Consider the following 20100-nt stretch of genomic DNA (forward strand, 5'->3'; position numbering starts at 1 on the left):
GAGCAACAGCACTCACGGAGTATCTGTTGTTATCCTCCCTCAAAGAGAGCGGTCATTTTCTCCCCCTCCCGCCAAGAGAAGGCGTCGGACACGGGAATTGTTCAAAGAAAAAAGTTACCCTATGACCGGTTCAGTTGTGAAGTTTGCACCAGTTCTCCCAGTGCCTCACAGAAAAGCACCAGTTCCCCCAGTGCCTCACAGAAAAGTTTCCCTCCCTCCACCCACGGGGTTAAAACAGAGGGCAGAGGGCTGTTTTCTGAAAGATATGTGTGCTGTGAAAATAATAAACACGTTCCCTGTGCATCCAGGCAGTGGGCCGAGGGCACAGCAATGTTTGAAAATAAAAACACACACAAAAACAAAAAATTCCAAATCAGAGCTGCAGTCCCCAGCTCCACCGCTAGATGGCGCCGCTGCGTCACTAGTGGACGAGAGCTGCTGCGGCCCGCTCTCTGCTCACGCAGAGAGCTGGCGCGCATGCGCAGTACACCCCTGGGTTTTATCCACAATAAGCCGGGGTTATCGTCTGCAATTTGCTGTAAAACCTCCACTTTCCAACAGTGTGTTAATGTCAACAGCAGAAGGGGAGTCAGCTCAGATTATGGAGGAAGAAATAACCTCTTTATTGAACAAAAGAGCTATTCGAGTTGTGCCGCCGGAGAACAGCCATCTAGGTTTTTACTCCCGGTACTTTGTCATTCCCAAGAGAGGGGGGGGTCTCCGTCCTATTCTGGATTTACGGAACCTCAACAAACACCTCAGAAAATACAGGTTCAAAATGTTGACCTTAAAAACGTTATCTCAAATTATTCGTCCCAAGGACTGGCTTACGTCAGTCGATCTGAAAGATGCATATTTTCACATAAGCATCTACCCGGCGCACAGAAAATTCCTCAGATTTGCCTATCGAGACACAGCCTACGAGATTTTGACAGTCCCGTTCGGTTTGTGTCTGGCTCCCAGGGTTTTCAGCAAATGTGTGGAAGCAGCGCTCACACCGCTGAGAATAATGGGTCTAAGAGTGTCAGCATATTTGGACGATCTGCTGCTGTGCGCGCCGTCATGGCAACAGGCAGAGAGAGAGACACAAATGCTTGTGTCTCATTTGGAGAGCTTAGGTTTCAAGATAAACGAAACAAAAAGCTGCTTGGTGCCTACACAAGAGATAATTTACCTGGGTCTCAGACTGAACTCGGACCTTTATCAAGCTTTTCTGTCCGAAGAGCGCATCAGGTCAATTCGCGGCTGTTTATCCCTTTTTCAGAAAGGAAACAGAGTTCCATTCAGACTCTGTTTACGTCTTCTAGGGCTGATGGCCTCGACAGTTTCTGTCATTCCACTGGGACTGTTGCGAATGAGGGAGTTTCAGAACTGGAAGGCGGCGCAGGGTTTGTGTCCAAAACGCCATCTCAACCGCAAGGTGATAGTGACGTCACGCTGCATGCGCGCTCTCCGTCAGTGGAGAGATCGCTCATTTCTCGAGTCAGGGACTCCGCTGGGAGCAGTTTCTCTGAGAAAGGTGGTTACAACGGATGCGTCGCTCACAGGTTGGGGTGCAGTGTGCGAGGGCAGGATAGCGAAGGGGAAATGGCCCGTCTCGCTACAAAACGCACACATAAACTTCCTGGAACTGTTAACAGTTTTTCTGGCACTGAAACATTTTGTGCGGTTCTTAAGGAACCACCACATTTTGATCAGGTCAGACAACACAACGGCGGTGGCATACATAAATCGCCAGGGAGGCACACGTTCCCATCTGCTTCACAGTCTGGCGCAGAAAATTATCGTGTGGAGCGTGAAGCATTTTCATTCACTACGGGCAACCCATGTCCCGGGAATAATGAATGTGGGGGCGGATCTCCTGTCCAGAGGAAATCCTCTGTATGGAGAATGGACTCTCCACCCTCAGGTAGTGAGCCAGTTGTGGGAGAGGTTCGGCCAGGCTGCCGTAGATCTCTTCGCCTCGCATGAAAACACTCAATGTCCTCTATTCTTCTCTCTGGCGAGAGACGGTGCGCCTATGGGTGTGGATGCTCTAGCGCACCTGTGGCCAAACGCACTTCTGTACGCGTTTCCGCCACTAAGTCTGATATTTCCGACTTTAAGAAGGGTAAGTGAGTGCGGTCACTCAGTCATAATGATTGCCCCGAACTGGCCGGGGAAGTTGTGGTTGACGGAGATAATTCAACTCCTTTGCGACCAGCCTTGGCCTCTCCCGTTGCGCAGGGACCTTCTCTCACAAGCGCGCGGGGAGATCTTTCACCCAGCCCCAGACAAAGTGGCTCTTTGGGCCTGGCCCGTGAGAGGTTAAACTTGAGAGTGACGGGTTTGCCTCCGGGTGTGATTGAAACAATTCAGAATGCACGAGCGGCTTCGACGCGCTCTGCATATGATCGGAAATGGACTGTGTTTGAACGATGGTGCGCACAAAAACACATTGTTCCTTTTCTCTGTTCTGTGGCGGATGTGTTATGTTTTCTGCAGGAACTTTTGGATAAGGGCAGAGCCTTTTCAACTGTTAAGGTTTATCTTGCCGCAATTTCTGCGTGTCATGTGGGGGTTGACAGAAACACTATAGGTCAACACCCGCTTGTATGCAGGTTTATGAGAGGTGCGCGACGTTTGAACAGGGTTTCAAAGCCATTGATTCCGCCGTGGGATCTGTCTGTGGTCCTTAACGCACTATCTCAGCCCCCTTTTGAGCCAATAGAGAGTGTTGAATTAAAGCTCCTTTCGCTAAAGGCTGCTTTATTATTGGCTCTTTCGACCGCAAAGCGGGTTAGTGAACTTCACGCGCTATCGGTTCATAACTCTTGTATGCAGTTCGCTATGGATTACTCGAGAGTAACTCTCAAAACGAATCCAGCGTTTGTACCTAAAGTTAGCGAGTCAGCTCTCGCCTGTAAACAGGTGGATTTACTGGCTTTCCATCCGCAGCCTTTTTCCTCGTCAGAGGATGCGCGGCTTCATTGCTTGTGCCCTGTCCGTGCGTTGCGTCATTATGTGGACAGAACGAAAGCACTAAGGAAGAGTAATCAGTTATTTGTTTCATGGGCTGATTCTCATAAAGGGAAACCTATTTCGCGTCAGCGCCTGTCCCACTGGGTAGTGGAAGCTATTATATTAGGTTATAATGGCATGGGTCTCTGTCCTCCGGAAGGGCTGAAGGCTCATTCTACCAGAGGTTTGGCTGCCTCATGGGCACTGTTTAAGGGCGTTTCAGTTCAGGACATATGTGCAGCAGCAAGCTGGGCTTCGCTTCACACTTTTGTCCGATTTTATAGAATGGATGTCACTGAGCCATCACTGGCTCATTCCGTCTTAAGTGTGTAAAAAAAAAAACAAAAAAAAAAACACACACACACACACACTCACTCATTATGGAGTGTTATGTCGCATACATCACTGAGTTGGTTGACATGCCTGCTTCAGGGAAGCATATCTGCAATACGGGAGTTGTCTATATCCCATAGTGAGATACCGAGCGAATGTTTGAAAGAGAACTTTAGGTTACTTACGTAACCCCGGTTCTCTGATAACATGAGTGAGGTATCTCACCACACGTCCCTCCTTGCAGTGCACGGAGAAGAGATATGCAGAGAATGAAGTAGGGACCACTGGCAGTGGTTTATATGAGGGAGGTGGGACTCCCGCATCACTGTCGTGATTGGTCTGTCAACTGACAGACGTGGTGTGATTGGTACTTCCAGATCTGTCACGCTCAGAGGCGTTCCCATAGTGAGATACCTCACTCATGTTATCAGAGAACCGGGGTTACATAAGTAACCTAAAGTTATTTTCCGGTGCCACAAAACTGTGCGTTTTTACGTGAAAAAATTATTTGCGTTTCAAAGCTTGATTAATTTACCACACAAAAACACGCCGGTCAAAATTCATACCTCAGTTTTAATCGGCACTATTTTCTATCCATTTCTATCAATCCGCGCTGCTGTCAACGTCAACAGTGCGCACATTCAGATCAGCTGTTGATAGCGCGACTCGCTGACAACATGTCTGACTGCGAAACTTCTGATGATGAAACCAATTTTAGCACATTGTCAGACGGATCAGATGATGAAAGTAATTTTAGCACAACGACAATGTTATTGATTGCAACACAAAACCTCAATTGTGTGTGTGTGTTCAATCAAATAGTTTTCTCAGCAAATTGTACCAATATCCCTATAGCTGTTTTTATATTAGACATCTTTTCACGTGTTTTATAATGGAGTCTAAACATCAGCTTGTTTACCGTACAGTTTAGACATGGGATCATAAAGTTAGTAAATAGAGCTTACCGTGGTACTGGTAGACTCTTTAATTTTCATTTTCCTCCTTGATTGGGGATGTAATCGTCTTCGCTGAAGTGAGCACTACACACACGAAAATCCTTTATTTTGGATATTTTAGCTCCCGCAGAGTAGCCGATGGCAACCAGCCAAATCAACAACACGCGCTTTCACCCCCTGCTGGTGAGGTCGACTAACAGCAGATGGAGATTATGCTCGGTAAGCTGTCTCATAGTTATATTCGAAACAGGAAAACGATGGAATCTGAACTTTGATCCCGGCACATTGTGGTCACAGCCTGGGAATTTACAAGTTCGCACCATTGTTAATTTAATACTTTTTACGTCATTGTCAATCGATTGTGTAAACACTATGGAACAGCTGATCGGAACGTGCGCACTGTTGACGTTGACAGCAGCGCGGATTGATAGAAATTGATAGAAAATAGTGCAGATTAAAACTGAGGTATGAATTTTGACCGGCGTGTTTTTTGTGTGGTAAATTAATCAAGCTTTGAAACGCAAATAATTTTTTCACGTAAAAACGCACAGTTTTGTGGCACCGGAAAATAACCGGGAGTACTTTATTGAAAAACTTCCAGCGGCCAGAACTCTGACCAGGGGGGTGACAATAGAGTGGGTCAGTGTGTATGCACTATAGTGCTGGTAAGGATTGCATACAACTTCATGTCTTACATGGGCGAACTAACCCTTTAAGAACGCTGTGTTTCCAAGAAATGAAACCTTTAGTGTAAGTTCTGCTAGGAAGACTCAATCAGTGTGTCACGTATTACCTCACTTCTAACCAATTATGTGCTAACACTCACAGTATAAAAGATTGGTACTTACATTCGTCTGAGTTCACAGATACTGACGCTGCCAATTACCTCCATCCTCCCCAACCACCACCAAGATGGTACCTTCCCCAACCACCACCAAGATGGTACCTTCCCCTTCATCCTCCCCACCACCACAAGGATGGTCCCTTCCTTTACCTCCAGGGGGGTCGGCTGCGCCCCTGCCTTCATCTTCAGGCAAGACATGCAAATTCCGCTACCCTCGCATTGCTCGCTAAGAGTCAGCTGATGCAAGCTTGACTAACGTGACCTGTCAGAACTGACTCTACACTTGATTATTGCTGCTGCTGCTGTTATTGTTGCTGCTGCTATTGCTGCTGTTATTGCTGCTGCTGTTGTATTTCAAGAAAGAAAAGAATGCTACACAAGTAATTTCCAAACAAGAGGTATCTTTTAGGTATGCAGAGAACAAGCGACGTGAGCAGGTGAGTAACTGAGTAAAACGATAAGTTGTCTGATGATAGCGGGGAATGACAGTTCTCATCTGTTTCAGATGGGGATGGCAAATTACTAATACGCTGGAGAAGACTGAAGATTTGCTGACAGGATCGCACAGGTAAGTGTGTCAGCGGTTGGTAGTCAGGTAAGTAGTTCAGGTTAGGAACGTCAAGACCAGACAAGGCCTGTGTGTGTGATGCTAGCATTTATAGAGAGGTGCTGATGAGGGTAATCACAGACAGGTGTGGTGATTGTGGAGTGTGAGCAGGTGTGAGCCAGGAGGGATTCTGGAAAGCGTAGTGTGCTGAGGTGACTGGACTGGTGAATGGAGATATTTACTGTTGACTGGGTTATTGCTGCTTCTCTTGGTTATTGCTGCTGCTTCTGTTGGTTATTGCTGCTGCTGTGGGTTATTGCTGCTGCTGTGGGTTATTGCTGCTGCTTCTGTTGGTTATTGCTGCTGCTGTGGGTTATTGCTGCTGCTTCTGTTGGTTATTGCTGCTGCTGTGGGTTATTGCGGCTGCTATTGGTTATTGCTGCTGCTGCTTCTGTTGGTTATTGCTGCTGCTGTGGGTTATTTCTGCTGCTGTTGGTTATTGCTGCTGCTGCTTCTGTTGGTTATTGCTGCTGCTGCTGTTGATGGTTATTGCTGCTGCTGTTGTTATTTCTGCTGCTGCTGTTATTGCTGCTGCTGCTGCTGCTGTTGTTGGTTATTGCTGGTGCGTCTGCTGTTGGTTATTGCTGCTGCTGCGGCTTCTGGTTATTGCTGCTGCTTCTGTTGGTTATTGCTGCTGCTGTGAGTTATTGCTGCTGCTGCTCCTTCTGTTGGTTATTCATGCTGCTGCTGCTGCTGTTCTTGCTGCTGCTGTTGTTGGTTATTCCTGCTGCTTCTGTTGGTTATTGCTGCTGCTTCTGTTGGTTATTGCTGCTGCTGTTGGTTATTGCTGCTGCTGCTTCTGTTGGTTATTGCTGCTGCTGTGAGTTATTGCTGATGCGGATCCTTCTGTTGGTTATTGCTGCTGCTGTGGGTTATTTCTGTTGCGGTTGGTTATTGCTGCTGCTGTTGGTTATTGCTGCTGCTGTTGATGGTTATTGCTGCTGCTGCTGTTGTTATTTCTGCTGCTGCTGTTGTTGTTTATTTTTGCTGTTGTTGGTTATTGCTCCTGTTATTGTTATTGCTGCTGTTGTTGTTATTCCTGCTACTGCTGTTATTGCTGGTGTTGTTATTGCTGCTGTTGGTTATTGCTGCTGCTGTTACTGTTGCTGTTATTGCTGCTGTTGTTGTTATTGCTGCTATTGGTTATTGCTGCTGCTGCTGCTGCTGTTGTTGTTGGTTATTGTTGCTGCTGCGGTTATTGTTGGTTATTGCTGCTGCTGCTGCTGCTGTTGTTGTTGTTAGTTATTGCTGTTGCTGCTGTTGGTTATTGCTGCTCCTACTGTTATTGCCGCTGCTGTTTTTGTTGGTTATTGCTGCTGCTGTTGGTTATTACTGCTGTTGTTGTTGGTTATTGCTGCTGCTGCTGCTACTGTTGGTTATTGCTGCCACTGCTGTTGGTTATTGCTGCTGCTGTTATTGCTGCTGCTGTTGGTTATTGCTGCTGCGTCTGCTGTTGTTGGTTATTGCTGCTGCTGTTGGTTATTGCTGCTGCTTCTGCTGTTGTTGGTTATTGCTGCTGTTGTTGGTTATTGCTGCTGCTGTTGGTTATTGCTGCTGTTGTTGTTGGTTATTGCTGCTGCTGCTGTTGGTTATTGCTGCTGCTGCTGTTATTACTGCTGCTGCTGTTGGTTATTGCTGCTGTTGTTGTTGGTTATTGCTGGTTATTGCTGCTGCTGCTGTTGTTGTTGGTTTTTGCTGCTGCTGCTGTTGTTGGTTATTGCTTCTGCTGCTGTTGCTGTTATTGCTGCTGCTGTTGTTGTTGTTGTTGGTTATTGTTGCTGCTGCGGTTATTGCTGCTCCTGCTGCTGCTGCTGCTGCTGCTGCTGCTGCTGCTGCTGTTGTTGTTGTTAGTTATTGCTGTTGCTGCTGCTGTTGGTTATTGCTGCTGCTACTGTTATTGCTGCTGTTGTTGTTGGTTATTGCTGCTGCTGTTGGTTATTACTGCTGTTGTTGTTGGTTATTGCTGCTGCTGCTGCTGCTACTGTTGGTTATTGCTGCCACTGCTGTTGGTTTTTGCTGCTGTTGTTGGTTATTGCTGCTGCTGCTGTTGGTTATTGCTGCTGTTGTTGTTGGTTATTGCTGCTGCTGCTGTTGGTTATTGCTGCTGCTGCTGTTATTACTGCTGCTGCTGCTGTTGGTTATTGCTGCTGTTGTTGTTGGTTATTGCTGCTGCGGCTGTTGTTGTTGGTTTTTGCTGCTGCTGCTGTTGTTGGTTATTGCTTCTGCTGCTGTTGCTGTTATTGCTGCTGTTGTTGTTGTTGTTGGTTATTGTTGCTGCTGCGGTTATTGTTGGTTATTGCTGCTCCTGCTGCTGCTGCTGCTGCTGTTGTTGTTGTTAGTTATTGCTGTTGCTGCTGCTGTTGGTTATTGCTGCTGCTACTGTTATTGCTGCTCTTGTTGTTGGTTATTGCTGCTGCTGTTGGTTATTACTGCTGTTGTTGTTGGTTATTGCTGCTGCTGCTGTTGGTTATTGCTGCTGTTGTTGTTGGTTATTGCTGCTGCTGTTGTTGGTTTTTGCTGCTGCTGCTGCTGTTGTTGGTTATTGCTTCTGCTGCTGTTATTGCTGCTATGAGCAAGCAAGACATGCTGCTGCTGCTGTACTAGCATAGGCTGGGGAAGGTGGAGGGTTTCTGAAAGCCCGCTGCAAACTGCTACAGAAAACATTAAGAAAGAATTGTAATGTTGACCAGAGAGCCCATTAGCTATCAATACACAGCAAACAATCAGCTGTGCTCTATAGAGAATGATGTAATTGCAAGCAGAATGAGGTAAGGACTTATGAGCCTGTACTATCTAGAGTTTCAGGACAGAAATGTCTAGATCCTTAATACAACATCTTTAGAATGAAGTCTCATACTAACCCAACCATCTGGCTGGCAACAGCAGGTGCAAAAGCTTGGAATCTAGAGTTACCTTCAAGTAATAATAGGTATCTTCAGGAAAAGGGAATTGGTAAATGATCTTTTGTTACCATGCCAATCCTCATCAAGAGACTGAGATTCTGAGAGACTGACTTTTTTTCTAATGTTTGGCCAAGAGCAAGGTTTCAGAATCAGTGGTTAGTTTTTTTAGTCTTTTGCAGAATGTAATAGAATGAGAGCAAAATCCATTTCAACTGTTCAAAGATTAAAAAGTTTTTGCAGGAAAAATTCATAATTACACCACTTACTGTTGCTTGAATCTTTTTAATGATGTACTGTACCTGACCATAGTACAGCATAATCAAATAAACAAAGGTTTAATTAATCATCAGAATTCAAACTAATCTTCAAACCGTTTTGATCTTCGTTCTACTAACATTCAGATTTGTTTCGACACACTTTCAGTTTCTCGTTGTTTTTGTTGTTTTAATAGTTGAACATCAGCTTTGCATAGAGACTTTGACTATCAGTGGTTTTAGTAACTTTGATGCATTGCTTTCCTAAGCCTAAAATCATACAGCATTTATCTCTAAAACTTGACTCTCTTTCCAGTTGCCATCAGTTGTGCTTTCAGAGACACTTTTATTTTATTTTTTATTTTATTTTTAACCCTCCTATTATCTTTGGGGTCAATTTGACCCCATTCAATGTTTAACGTCTGTAAATACATGATTTTATTGTTTTTTTTTTGCTTCAAATTTAATGACTTTTCCTAATTTAATGGGGACAACTCTGTAAACATAAAATTAACCAGCTGATATTTTTTCAATGTCCTGTACACATTTTGTAGCATCGGTGTTCCTTGGGGTCAATTTGACCCTAGGCTCTTTTAGCTGTATAATAAAACAGAAAACATATTAAAATTTCACACACATTTGTTTTGGTTGTTTTATTGAGGTCACTATAACATGTTATAATGTGAATTTATAATGTTCATTATAATTTTACATATTCAATATTATATTCAAAAAAGTCCCTCTGTTTTAGGGCTCTAACCTAACATAACCATATCTGTAGTATTGCAAGAACCACTAGTAGTTCACATGACATGTGATATAATTCTCATGAGAACTAATAATTCTTTCCCGTGCCATGGGGAGTGGAAAACATAATTTTTGCGAGAACTTTGATGTTTCCCGTGCCATGGGGAGGGGAAAACATCATTTTTGCGAGATTGACCCCAAACATAACTTGTGTTACTATCCTTGATAAAATAAATAGTTTTTCTTTCCAAATGTTATAGATTACAAAAATCTATACTTAGAAATATTATAAAACAAATAAAACACCAAATATATTTATACTATTTATATTTTTATAATTTTAGGTCAATCAGTAAGATTTTATGGTAATTTGTAAATTTGTCCATAGTCGTGCAATGGGTATTCTGGATGTATAAGGGGTGGGGAGGGGGGGGGGGTGGTGGGTGGATGTTAACTTAAAAGGTTACTTAAGTAGTCAACAAATACATAAATTACCTGAGACAAACCTTTGTAAAAAAAAAAAAAAATCATATTGTGGAGGTTTAAATTACTGGGGTCAAATTGACCCCAGTGGGTAATAAATGTTATCAGATTTGAGGGTAACAGATAACAAAGACTGTATAACAACACAAACTTTGTCATAAACATTCACTTATTTACATACAGATAATCAAAAGAAAAGAAAGGGAAACACGTATATACACCAACAAATACATACACAAATCTTTTTTTAAATTAAGGCCTCCTCGTACAAGATGCATCCAACAATACTTATCTTACATATCTTCTAATATACCATCAGATATATCCCCATTGTTTTCTATTTCTAAGAAAAACATAAAGGGGTTCCAAGCATCTTCAAAAACCCCATATCTGCCTTTGATAAGATACGTTATTTTCTCCAACGACATATTCATTGCCCTCTCCTTGAGCCATCTCCCTATGCTTGGTGCCTCCAACTATTTCCAATGAAGCGCTATAAGACGCTTAGCTTGTAGAATACACATATAGACAAAAATATATTCTCTTCTTCTCAATTTAAGATTACTATGATATAAGTTTAATATAAAAAAATTGGTTCAAGTAAAATTGTAACATTGATTATTATTTGTTTAATAATACTGGGGTTACATAAACTCGCATTAGCCAATTATACTGTAACAATTTCAATCTTGTATTAACAGTTTGCTTCTGAGCGTCTCAACAGACCTCACTCCAATCATTCATTGATATTTCCTCATTAAGGTCCTTCCTCAATGCCTCTAATCGAGAATTTGCAGACTCCTGAGATCCTTCTACAAACACGTTATATAAAAGTGAAATCAGACCTTCACTACAACAATTTTTGGTAACTTCATTTTCCAAGATGGATAAAGGTGGTATATTTATAAAACACTTCTGAAATGACAAAATAAAACTCCTTATTTGCAAATACCTAAAAAAAAATCAAAATTTAGTAATCACTTCTTTAAAGGACATTAGTCTATCTTCCTTTAAATCCTTTATATTTTTAATACCTTTCTCTGCCCATAATTTGAAGCCTACATCTATTCTGCCCGGAATAAATTTTGCATTTCCACATATAGGGCAGTAACAAGATAATGCATTTGTATACGAGATGCCCAACTATCTCTGCATTTTATGCCACACCCTTACCATGTTTAAAACTATTGGATTCGTAACATTTTCCTTCATTTTCTTTAATACTTTACAGTCTGAGTCATATAGATACGTTTCCAGAGATAAATCGTAAAAACACAGTACAGCATGGATTAGAGAAATGATTGTCTAAACTGTACAGAAAGATGTTTAAGACACTCTTTCTAGATTAAATATAGACTAAAAACACATCTCTTTGACCTAGCATGCACATAACACACTATAGACTTCTTATGATGTAACATTGAATTATAGAAGAATGGCGTCTACGCTAATATGCTAATTAGTCTCTCTGTTTATACCGAGGTTTACCGCAGACCGCCGGATCCAGGCCGTATCCAGATCTGATGAAGGACCTGCGTCTGGACACACTCACACTCTCTCTCACACACACACACACACACCAGATCTGATGAAGGACCTGCGTCTGGACACTCTCTCACACACACACACACACACACACACCAGATCTGATGAAGGACCTGCGTCTGGACACTCTCTCTCACACACACACACACCAGATCTGATGAAGGACCTGCGTCTGGACACTCTCTCACACACACACACACACACACACCAGATCTGATGAAGGACCTGCGTCTGGACACTCTCTCTCACACACACACACACCAGATCTGATGAAGGACCTGCGCCTGCACACGACGACACCGCAGTCCTGAAGTGTCACTAGTCCCTCCCTGTGAAGGCCTCCTCCCTTTACCTCTGTACATATAATCTTTGTCGGGATAATTCCGGTTCGTGTGATTTTTTTTTTTTATGTTTTATACTAGGGCTGTCAGTTAAACTCGTTATTAACGGCGTTAACGCAAACCCATTTTAACGGCGTAAATTTTTTTATCGCGCGATTAACGGTCTTTTTGGCCTAGCAAACTTTGTCGTTTATTTTCACATGCTTTTGCATCAGGACGTGGCATGCGCGGCGCGGCGCTATGAAACCCATTCATTTCAATTGCTTGCGCCGCGCAAGGACGTTTTGTTGCTTCGTCCACCAAAGCGCAAGCGGATCTAGCTAGACCCGAAACAAAACAACAGGCACGACACCGCACACACTTGTTTGGGCTTGCGAGCCGGACAAATAGTTGGTTAACGTTACGTTTTGAGTGGATGACGAGCGCGAGACGCCGAAATGGATGCCAATAAGATTCTGAATGGAAAGTTTACTTTTAAAAAGTTGCCAAATGGTTCCATTGACGAGACCAAAGTGATCTGTGTGTTTTGTCGTTGTGAACTGAGCTATCATCATCGCAGCACGTCCAGTCTGAAACACCACTTGATGATGGCCAAGCACACACACACACACACACACACAGCTGATGCGAATTCTCCGCCCCCTCGTCAATATCAGGACCTCGTCAGTATTTCTTTCACCCTTTTATTGATGGACAGTGTTACATTGTGTGAGAGATTATTTGCTCCAAGTGAGAATGTTAGTGTGAAATTGAACACAGTATTGTCAATGTTGTTTTCAATAAAAAAACATTTGCACAAAGCAAGCCGATCCACTTTCCCATGTTGATAAGAGCATTAAAATGAGAAAAAATAATGGGACAAAAAGAAATCAAGAGACATTTAGAATAGATAAAAATGTGCGATTAATTGCGATTAATCGCGACTTAACTATGACATTAATGCGATTAATCACAATTAAATATTTTTATCATTTGACAGCACTAATTTATACATTTTTTAGGCCAGACAAAGTAGTTTGTTGAGGGTTGATTTGTGAAGGACTACACGCCTGCGCACATAAATATTCAAACGCGCACACCTATGGACTGAACACGTGATGTGCATGTGCACGCCGTCTGCGTTTTCGCGGGTTTGCGTTTTTTATGTTTGCGCAGAGATAACGGACAATCGTTTGCACCTTTGAACCTGTTTCAGGGAGTGCGTTCTCGAGACACCAGGCACTGTTATTTTCCTCTCACGTTATTTCCCCTGGTTTGTTGTTCTTTTCTTATTTATTTTGTAAAGTTTTCTGTAAATGGTTTTCTTTTAACACTCAACGTGGCTGAGTGTTTTTGTTTGTTATTATAATTATTGTAAATGTCACTGCGCTTCAGCACGGAAGCCGTAGGGGTTGGGGTGCCACTTTTTCTTTGTTGTGAACTATATGTTTTGTCTTGTTTTTGACTAGTAAGGGGGTCAGTTTACTATCTGAAATTTTGTTTAAATGTTTTTCTTTGGTAGGACAATAAGTTTTCTATAAAAAAGGTAGACTCAATTTTGTTTGTTATTTTGGCTTTGACCCAACCCTGAAATTAATTTGCTTCCTTTTGATGTCTTGTGCTGATCGTGTTTCAAAATAATAAAAAGAAAGAAACAAGAAGTCCTGGTGTAAAGACATTATTTATGTGATTGTCCTGGACCCTAGACCTGGGACGTAACATAAATTGTGCGGATGAGCGGCCGGAGAGCGTTAGGGTTTTTTCAGTTAGAGCGGTGTCGTGTTAGCGTCCCATAAGTTAATCTGTTAACTGTCACCCCCCTTTTTTTTGCATAGACATAAAAATCACTATCCAAACTTAAATGGTTGTAATTCAGGAATGCTTTGAAATAAAGACCTATGGCTGGTCTTGTTTTAAAGAAGACATTTTCCAGATTATTGTAGAAGTCTAGAAATGATAAAAAATGAAACAGAAAAAAAGTTATGAGTTTGAGTTTATGAAATGGTGTAATGTAAAAATATAATTATTAATATTTTATATAAAATATATATATTACAAAATATATTTTACTCTAAAAAAGTTGTATTCCAAATTTTAGGTTGATATCTAAAAAAATGAGCTTTCAGTAAGATTTTATTTGGGTGCAGTACCCAACTTTTTCACTAGACTCCATTACTGCCCATATAAGGGCGCCTCCATTTTCATATATGTTTTGAGTGATCTGAACCATGTATTTCCATAATTTTCATACAATTTATGAAGTAGACATCCTATTCAGAAGTAGTATGGGTGGTTTGGCAGTATTTGATTTGAATTCAACCTCTAATAAATGCATAAAAAGACTACGTTAAAGCGTTATAGCTCGCAGCCAATCAGAAATCGGGAATCCATACATTTTTCTTTCTATTTAAAACATTTTCAGACCTTTTTTTCTCATAAAATGGAATTGGTGTTATCTTTTGAACTCATGGCATGAAAACAAACTGAGGTTTCTACCAATCTTTCATGATTTTTCGTGTTTATTGTTATTTCAAAATAAAGGCCTAAATACTCCTAATGAATATGAAATATTCTTGTTGCAAATTGATAAATTACTTCTCCTCTGTAATTTATTTTAGATAACAGCCACCAAATATGAAAACTAGAGATTTTAAGCTTTCAAATGATATATAGTTTGGCAATATTACTTTAGGTTTTTACTAAGATATTATTGTTTTAAACATGCAATGGCAAATGGAGGTTAAGAGGTTAATAACTAATGATCTTCGCAATGGAAGTGAATCAATCAAGACTATCTTTAGCTGGACAATACATTATTCTAGAGCTGCTGTAAAGCCTAAACAATCTGTTACGGTAATTCCTATTATCACTGTAAAGCTGCGTTGAAACAATCCATACTGTTAAAAGCGCTTTATAAATGAAGGAGACTTAAGTACTAGAAAATCCTAGAAATCCATGTTTGTCATCTGAGCACCCACAATCCCTCTGTGTCTCAAGCTAGTGCAGTGCATTTTTGTGATACACACCACCACAAAGGGGTAATTGTCCGGGGAAAGTCTTGATTTCACCTGCTGAAATCAACTTCAAAGTCCGTCTTACATCTTTGTGACATGCCACAGTTTCCACTCCTCTCAGCCTGCCCCAAATACATCTCAGACTCAGTGAGTTAATGTTACTACTGAACAAAGAGCTGGAGACTGCACTTGTACACAATAGATGAGCTGGAGATTAATTTCAGTATCTTTGATTTAAATGACCCGAGAATGGTAATTTGTGAGTAGCATTGCTGAAGCTGGAAGTTACTGCTATTGAATTTTTTGTAGTATTGTAAAAAAAAAAAAAAAAGTATTTCGTTGTTAGATTTGTGGATGATGGTTACAATCCATTTGGTTTACTTATTACACCTTAAAATATACATTTATTCCATACTTTAATTGGTTTTCCTTGCTTGATTGGACCAAATACTTGTTTGAAATGGTTACAATCCATTTGGTTTACTTATTACACCTTAAAATATACATTTATTCCATACTTTCATTGGTTTTCCTTGCTTGAGTGGACCAAATACTTGTTTGAAATGGTTACAATCCATTTGGTTTACTTATTACACCTTAAAATATACATTTATTCCATACTTTCATTGGTTTTCCTTGCTTGAGTGGACCAAATACTTCTTTGAAATGGTTACAATCCATTTGGTTTACTTATTACCAGTGTTGTGCTAGTTACTAAGAAATAGTAACTAGTTACAGTTACTAGTTACTTCATTCAAAAAGTAACTCAATTACTTTGTTGATTACTTGCACCAAAAAGTAATGCGTTACTGTGAAAAGTAACTTTTTAGTTACTTTTTTAAAGAAAGTTCTTTAATGTTCCCATTAATGCCCTTTTATGCGTTATGGTCTATACAAACACAAAACTGACTTAAACAGAAAGTAATTTTTAAACACTATTTTATTTAAGTCAGACCAGCACAAACTGAATATATCACAAGGATTTCTGAAATAAATAACAAAACAAGCATGTGTAAAGCTAGTGATGTGTTTGCTTTCTCAACATTGATATGTTCATGCAGCTGACAGTAATACGTTTTTACTGCATGAATGAATATTTGAGCAATACAATTGTACCTTGATCATTCTTGTTAGTTCATAGTAGGCTAATTAACTAAGGTAATAACAGATACAATAACAATTTAAACTCAATTTCAAATGTATTAAGTAAATGTTGAAATTAAAAAACTAACAATGAATGATACTTCTACAACATTTATTAACCATATTTAATGCTAAAATTGTAATCTCATTGTAAAGTGTTACCATTTTATATGATTCAAGCTTATAGAAGATGGCCATATTTAAATATCTGCAAAGGCCAGAGCATTAAAATTACATAAATGTAGACCTATATATTACATGTATAGTCTTTCACTTTATTTGCTTAAATTTTAGAACACTTGATTAGGAAACTTGATGTCGCTGCATGAACATATCAATGTAAGCATTGCAATCACGTCAGCTTTAAAAATACAACTTCGCCGGCTAATGAATGCATAACAGTGACCAGCTGGATATAAACTAATGCAAATAGATGGTAACAATTGCGACATAAAACATCTGGGTCAGGTCTGCGTGTGTTTTGGTCACATTGCTTTAATCGCTTGAGGTAAGTTAGCCGTTACTAATGTTATTCCTCTCAGACTCGACGGCAAGCTTCTGTTCTTTCTCTGTTGATGCAGCATCTAGACAAAATATTACTTTATAATGATATGGCAATGTGTACTTTAGTGTTCTGTATTCATACCGTTTCGCTGTCTGTGTTTTAAATGCGCATCTGAAGTGCTCAGCGCTCTCCGTGCAGCTTGTAATCTCCGTGCTCGCGCGGCCTCACGTGTTAACGTAAACAACTCAGCCAGTGAGTTTATGTGTCCTCTCGCTCTGTATAATGCTAGCAGTCTCTTCAGTGATCTCGTACTGTGTAACAGCGCACACTTCTCAGCCGCTCCAGCAACTAATTAATTTAAAAAAGTAACGGACAACGCACCATATGGTAACGATAACGGAGTTACTTTATTTAAAAAGTAATGCGTTACAGTATTAGTTACTGTCAAAAGTAACTGCGTTACAGTAACGCGTTACTAGTAACGCGTTACTGCCCAACACTGCTTATTACACCTTAAAATATACATTTATTCCATACTTTCATTGGTTTTCCTTGCTTGAGTGGACCAAATACTTGTTTGAAATGGTTACAATCCATTTGGTTTACTTATTACACCTTAAAATATACATTTATTCCATACTTTCATTGGTTTTCCTTGCTTGAGTGGACCAAATACTTCTTTGAAATGGTTACAATCCATTTGGTTTACTTATTACACCTTAAAATATACATTTATTCCATACTTTCATTGGTTTTCCTTGCTTGAGTGGACCAAATACTTGTTTGAAATGGTTACAATCCATTTGGTTTACTTATTACACCTTAAAATATACATTTATTCCATACTTTCATTGGTTTTCCTTGCTTGAGTGGACCAAATACTTATTTGAAATGGTTACAATCCATTTGGTTTACTTATTACACCTTAAAATATACATTTATTCCATACTTTCATTGGTTTTCCTTGCTTGAGTGGACCAAATACTTCTTTGAAATGGTTACAATCCATTTGGTTTACTTATTACACCTTAAAATATACATTTATTCCATACTTTCATTGGTTTTCCTTGCTTGAGTGGACCAAATACTTGTTTGAAATGGTTACAATCCATTTGGTTTACTTATTACACCTTAAAATATACATTTATTCCATACTTTCATTGGTTTTCCTTGCTTGAGTGGACCAAATACTTGTTTGAAATAACTCCAAGACAAGACCCAGAGCTGAGGAAGACTGAAGGCTTAAAGGGTTCGTTCACCCAAAAATGTAAACTTTGTCAGTAATTACTCTCCCTCATGTTGTTCAACCCCGTAAGACTTTCCTTCTTCTTCGGAACACAAATTAAGATATTTTTGATTAAATCTGAGAGCTGTTGTGAGTGAGAGTGAGTTCGCATAGTGAAACAGTGCAGCGCTTCTGTGTTGTACGTCACACGTAGGCTCACTATTGGCCGACGCTGGTCGTGTGTGTGATGTGTCTGACGTACGCTGTTACACTACGTGAACTCACTCGAGGCCCACAGAGAAGAAGATGAAGAGTTGAATAAAGTCGTTATTTTAGGGTTTTTTTCTGCACAAAAAGTATTCTCGTCACTTGATAAACTTATGGTTGAGCCACTGTAGTCACTCGGACTATTTTAACGATGTCTTTACTAACTAGAACTAAAGACTGGTTCAAACTGTACGATTTTGGCCGGCTGAGACAAATGTTGAGAATCCTAAAAGATTCCTCTGAACCTACGTTTTTTAAATCAAATTTCATTTGAACTGTTTTTGCATTTCGATTTTTAACACTTTAAAATGAAATGTCAGTTTTGTAAAGGAATTCTGATGTAGGCATATTTTATATCTGTCTACAAAACTTATTTCAAGCGTTTAAACCACACCGTGTTTTTAAGATCCTAAGAAACAAATTACTGGTTATCAGAGGCGGACAGAGTACAGAGCTTTGTTACTTGAGTAAAAGTACAGATACCCCTTGCTAAATTTTACTCAAGTACAAGTAAAAGTACTACATTCAGATGTCTACTTAAGTAAAAGTACTAAAGTACTTGTTTTTAAAAGTACTTGAGTATCAAGAGTACAAGAGTAGATTTTCTAAATATTGCATTACTAATCTACTGCCACAGTGCTTACATTAATGCACAGAAACGTCCTACATGGAGTTATGAAAAATGTTAATGTTAATACCTTGGAGAATGTAAAAGGAATTGAAAGTAAAATCAAGTCATTTTCATCTTTTTACCATGTTGCTTTATTTAATTTAATTACATTTTTGGGGGGTCCCATCTTTAAATGCGGGGACAACACACACACACACACACACACACACACACACACACACCACATGTAAGGGTGGCGCTGCCAATAAAGCACCTAAAAGCTGTCACAAAGAACCGGCAAAAGGAATGATTATGAATATGTAAAATATAGCAAGGAGATATTTTAATTGTTTATTAATAAACACTTGTTAATAAACAAGTGTTTTCTTTGTCAGTGTCGGCTAGATGAAGTTGACGATGCTGACTCGCGATATTCAGTAGTGAACGCGCCAGAGAGAAATGCACATTTCATACGGATTACATAAGCAGTCTGTAGTCTGTTTTCTTTCGTTTTGATTTTTTCTGTTTAAAAGTAGACATGTCTGTGAGAGGCAAGTAGGCTACCTTATACACTCAGTTTCGGTTCATTTATGAGACGAGATCCAGTTCACAGGCCGGCGCCTCCGTTTCTTATCTATCGTCTGCTATTTACTTCTTATTTATTAAACCCAGGCAATTGGTTGATGAAACATTGATTAAAATTAAGATACAATTAAATCAAAACGAAATTCAGGTTAAAGAAAGGTTTTGTGTTTTCTGTTTGAGGTCTCTGTGAAAGTTTTAAAGCATTTTTTATGCCGCTTTCAGAGCGCTCACGTCCGTAACGGAGAACACGTCCATAACATTGTTTTTTCCTCATAAATGCAAACCGGAAAAATAAAATAAAACAAAATGAATATTGTATGTACTCTGGAGACTGAGCGCCAACCCTTCTTCATTCGCTGGGTAGTAGCCTACTTTGGTTTGCGCAGTGTAATTCACATAATCAGTAAAAATATATTTTGCCTCCTAAAGTTTTTTTTTTTAAGAAATCAGAAATCCCTCGTGGCTACGCCACTGCCACATTTGAACCTGACTGTGTTAAACACACCACATACTCAAGAACATCAAACCAAATGCTTGGCTTACATTAATGTGTAATATAATATCTGACCATGGAGTTGACTTTGGCGGAAAGCTGAAAGTGATTGCTGATAGGCTGTCACAATCAGTGGGGCCTGCACAATCCAATCACGTTTGAGAGGGAAACAACAAATTGAGGGTTTCCGAGATTTTTTTTTTTTTTTTTTACTCGTGTACTCACGGTTATGGATAGAAATGTATTGGAGTAAAGAGTACAATATT

This window comes from Rhinichthys klamathensis, unplaced genomic scaffold, assembly GCF_029890125.1.
Source record: "Rhinichthys klamathensis goyatoka isolate OS25496 unplaced genomic scaffold, OSU_Roscu_1.1 h1tg000087l_1, whole genome shotgun sequence".
Taxonomy (NCBI): domain Eukaryota; kingdom Metazoa; phylum Chordata; class Actinopteri; order Cypriniformes; family Leuciscidae; genus Rhinichthys; species Rhinichthys klamathensis.